The sequence below is a fragment of the Mastomys coucha genome, chromosome X (assembly GCF_008632895.1).
Source record: "Mastomys coucha isolate ucsf_1 chromosome X, UCSF_Mcou_1, whole genome shotgun sequence".
Lineage (NCBI taxonomy): Eukaryota > Metazoa > Chordata > Mammalia > Rodentia > Muridae > Mastomys > Mastomys coucha.
The window spans coordinates 135,553,615-135,558,502 of record NC_045030.1 but is presented as its reverse complement, the minus strand read 5'-3'; the positions used below and the strand labels follow the sequence as shown (position 1 = coordinate 135,558,502).

The following is a 4,888-nucleotide window of genomic DNA, read 5'->3' as shown; positions in this document are numbered from 1 at the left end:
CTGATAAGTGGATATTAGCTTAAAAGTTCAGAATACCCAAGATACAATTCACAGACCACATGAAGCTCAAGAAGAAGGAAGACCAAAGTGTAGGTGCTTTGGTCCTTCTTAGAAGGAGAACAAAATACTCACAGGAGCAAATATGGAGATAAAGTGTAGAGCAGAGACTGAAGGAAAGACCATCCAGAGACTGTCCCACCTGGGGATCCATCCCTTGTACAGTCACCAAATGCACACTCTATTGCTGATGTCAAGAAGTGCATGCTAACAGGAGCCTGATATGGCTGTCTCCTGAGAGGCTCTGCCAGAGCCTTAAAAATACAGAGGTCCTCTTGAGTCACCCCCGCGCAGCCCAGGCTTGCCGTGCGACTCGGACTTGGTCCAGGCCCACCACTGTGCTCTGTACTACTACTTGGCTTTCCGGTCAAGATACCTGAGGAAGTACACCATGGAGAGGAAGAGGTGGAGACCTTTGCCTTTCAGGCAGAAATTGCCCAGCTCATGTCCCTTATCATCAATACTTTCTATTCAAACAAGGAGATTTTCCTCCGAGAGTTGATCTCAAATGCTTCTGATGCACTGGACAAGATTCGGTATGAGAGCCTGACGAATCCTTCCAAGTTGGACAGAGGGAAAGAGATGAAAATTGACATCATCCCCAACCCTCAGGAGTGCACATTGACTTTGGTGGACACAGGCATTGGCATGACTAAGGCTGACCTCATAAATAACTTGGGAACCATTGCTAAGTCTGGCACGAAGGCATTCATGGAGACTTTCCAGGCTGACGTGCAGACATCTCTGTGATTGGGCAGTTTGGTGTTGGATTCTACTCGGCCTAACTAGTGGCAGAGAAAGTGGTTGTGATCACAAAGCACAACGATGATGAGCAGTATGCCTGGGAGTCTTCTGCTGGCGGATCCTTCACCATTCGTGCAGACCACGGTGAGCCCATTGGCCGGGGTACCAAAGTGATCCTTCACCTCAAAGAAGACCAGACAGAGTACTTAGAGGAGAGGAGGGTCAAGGAAGTGGTGAAGAAACATTCGCAGTTCATCCGCTATCCCATCACACTCTATTTGGAGAAGGAGTGAGAGAAGGAGATCAGTAATCATGAGGCAGAGGAAGAGAAAGGTGAGAAGGAAGAGGAAGATAAGGAGGATGAGGAGAAGCCTAAGACTGAAGATGTGGGATCTGACGAGGAGGATGAAGGCAGCAAAGATAAGAAAAAGAAGACAAAGAAGATCAAGGAGAAGTACATCGACCAGGAGGAGCTGAATAAGACAAAGCCTATCTGGACCAGAAATCCAGATGACATCACTCAAGAGGAATATGGTGAATTCTACAAGAGCCTGACCAGTGATTGGGAGGACCACTTGGCAGTCAAGCACTTCTCTGTAGAAAGTCAGCTGGAATTAAGGGCATTGTTTTTCATTCCCCAGCGAGCTCCCTTTGACCTTTTTGAGAACAAGAAGAACAACAACATCAAGTTGTATGTCCATCGTGTGTTCATCATGGACAGCTGTGATGAGCTGATCCCTGAGTACCTCAACTTTATCCGCAGTGTGGTTGACTCTGAGGACCTGCCTCTGAACATCTCCCGAGAAATGTTCCAGTAGAGCAAGATCCTGAAAGTCATCCGCAAAAACATTGTGAGGGAGTGCCTTGAGCTCTTCTCTGAGTTGGCTGAAGACAAAGAGAACTACAAGAAGTTCTATGAGGCATTCTCCAAGAATTTAAAGCTTGGAATCCATGAAGATTCCACTAACCCTCACCGCCTCTCTGAGCTCCTTCGCTATCATACCTCTCAGTCTGGAGGTGAGATGACTTCCCTATCAGAGTATGTGTCTCGCATGAAGGAGACACAGAAGTCCATCTACTATATCACTGGTGAGAGCAAAGAGCAAGTGGCCAACTCTGCCTTTGTAGAGCGTGTATGGAAACGGGGCTTTGAGGTGGTGTATATGACTGAGCCTATTGATGAATACCGCGTGCAGCAGCTCAAGGAATTTGATGGGAAGCACCTGGTCTGTGTGACTAAGGAAAGCCTGGAGCTACCAGAGGATGAGGAAGAGAAGAAGAAGATGGAGGAGAACAAGGCAAAGTTTGAGAATCTCTGCAAGCTCATGAAAGAGATCTTGGACAAGAAGGTTGAAAAAGTGACAATCTCCAATAGGCTTGTGTCTTCACCCTGCTGCATTGTGACAAGCACCTATGGCTGGACAGCCAACATGGAACAGATCAAGAAGGCCCAGACACTGCGAGACAACTCTACAATGGGCTACGTGATGGCCAAAAAACACCTAGCGATCAACCCTGACCACCCCATTGTGGAGACCCTGTGGCAGAAGGCTGAGGCAGACAAAAATGACAAAGCTGTCAAGGACCTGGTGGTGTTGCTGTTTGAAACTGCTCTGCTCTCCTCTGGTTTCTCACTTGAGGATCCCCAAACCCACTCCAACCGCATCTACTGCATGATTAAACTAGTCCTGGGCATTGATGAAGATGAGGTCACTGCCAAAGAGCCCAGTACTGCTGTTCTTGATGAGATTCCCCCCCCCCCACTAGAAGGTGATGAGGATGCCTCCCACATGGAAGAAGTAAATTAAAGACTCCAGGAAGCCCTGCCCTCTGTATAGTATCCCTGTAGCTCCCCCAGCAGCCTTGACTGGCCTGACTAACCTGGCTCTCTGCTCATCTACAAGAATCTCTTCTATCCTGTCCTTGTGCCTTAAGGCAGGAAGATCCCCTCCCACAGAATAGCCGGGTTGTGTATTGTGGTTTTTTTGTTTGTTTTATTTTGTTCTGAAATTACAAGTATGCAAAATAAAGAAGATGCTGTTTTATACAAAACAAAACAAAACAAAACAAAACAGAGGTAGATGTTTGTCCATTGGACTGAGTGCCGGGTCCCCAATAGAGGAGTTAGAGAAAGGACTGAAGAAGTTGAAGGGGTTTGCAACCCCATAGGCAGAACAGCCATATCAACCAACCAGACCCCCCAGAGCTCCCAGGGACTAAGCCATCAACAAAGGAGTACACATGGCTCCAGCCACATATGTAGCAGAGGACGGCCTTGTCATACATCAATGGGAGGAGAGGTCCTTGGTCCTATGAAGGCTTGATAGATGATGCCCCAGTGTAGAGGAATCAAGGGCTGGGAGGTAGGAGTGGGTTGGTGGGTGGGTAGAGGAACACCTTCATAGAAGCAGGGGGAAGGAGAATGGGATAGGCAGTTTCTTGGAGGGGGAGAAACCAGGAAAGGGGATAACATTTGAAATGTAAATAAAGAAAATATCAAATAAAAAAGAAGAAAAGAAAGAAAAACCAAAGAACAGGCAGAACCCACATATCTCTGCTTATGGGATGTGCTAGAAATGAGAAAAATCCTGAGTGGCATGTGAGGTTGAACATCTTGAGCAGGACAGGACAGGATTAAACATGCTTGATATAAAAGAGGCCAGAAAAATAGCAACTGCTTCCCCCACAACAGCATTTAAAGAAAGGGAAGGAGATATGTGGCAATTAAAAACAATACAGAAGAAAATAAAACCTATTGTCATCTTAAGTTCGGAAAGCTCAATAAACTCCTTACATTTGTAGTAGTATACACAAAATGGATGTTGACGCAGAAAGGAAAACCAAGCATGAATAATGAAGAAGCAACTATAAAATTATTACATTATTATGTAATAATATACATGTCCCTAGAAACATAATCGATTTCTATACTACTGTTAAAAGTCAAGGAACATAGCTATATACATTGACAAAAAATTCCAATGTGTATCTTTCCTTATAACATCCACAAAGAATTACTTATACATTTTTCTATTCAGTTATTTTAAGTGAATAGGGTCAAACACTTGGCCCTTTTGAATATCTGAGTTCTTTCATTTAACATGTTTTCAAAGTTTTATCTGCTAATTTTTTTGACAAAATAATGTTCCAGCACATGGCTATTTCAACTTCTACTTGTCTGTTCTTAAACTAATGAATGCAATTTTGAACTTGTTTCCCTTTTTGTTGTTTGGAATAATGATACTGAGAATTATTTATGTACAGTTTCCATACAAATGTGTATTTTCAATCATCTTTTTCAATTTTTAATTAAAATATATACTTTATTTTATTTTACATGTATGAGTGTTTTGTCTACATATGTATCTGTGCACCACATGAGTGTGTGGAGTAACAGACAGTTGTGAATTTCTGTGTGGGTGCTGAGAATTGATCCCAGGTCATCTGGAAGAACAGCCTGTACTCTTAACCAATGAGCCTCCTGTCCTATGTCTATTTTCAGTCATCTTGGGTTATATACTTAAGAGTGGGATTACTGGTTATCTGATAATTTTATGTGTAACTTTTTTGGAAACTACCAAACATTCACTATTCCTCATTAACAGTTATTATTGTCTTTTTAAATTATATATCTTAATAGGTGTGAAGTATTATTATGACATTGATTTGTATTTCCCTAATGATCAGGATGTTGTGCGTCTGGTCATGTACATATTGGCCATGTGTATATTTTCTCTGGAGAAATGTTTAGTCACAGACTTTGCCCATTTAAAAAAAAAACAGGGAAGTATTAATAATCTCTGACCCCATGGAAAAACAGGTGTAATGACATCCCTCAATTAAAAAAATGTCAAGGATAACAATTGCAAAGATGATGGGTAGATGGAAATTTAAGTGGCATTTAACCATTGGTATATGATTATGACTCTAACTGGTAAACAAATCATTAGGAAAATCAGAATAATTGCTGTTGCTTTTTTATTAGTGCTAAAGTTCAGACTCTATAGGGTTAGGGTTAGAATGTGCAAGGCACCTTTGCCATATGCATTCTACTACTGAACTCCAAGTCCAGCTCAAATAAAGTGTT

At 42.7% G+C, this 4,888-nt stretch overlaps 1 pseudogene across 1 annotated transcript; it reads left to right on the top strand.

Moving 5' to 3' along the window:
- The first annotated feature begins 395 nt into the window (after positions 1-395).
- LOC116089115 lies at positions 396-2,609 on the top strand (annotated as a pseudogene). The gene has a single exon (XR_004118166.1). The product of XR_004118166.1 is annotated as a heat shock protein HSP 90-beta pseudogene (transcript).
- The last annotated feature ends 2,279 nt before the right edge of the window (positions 2,610-4,888 follow it).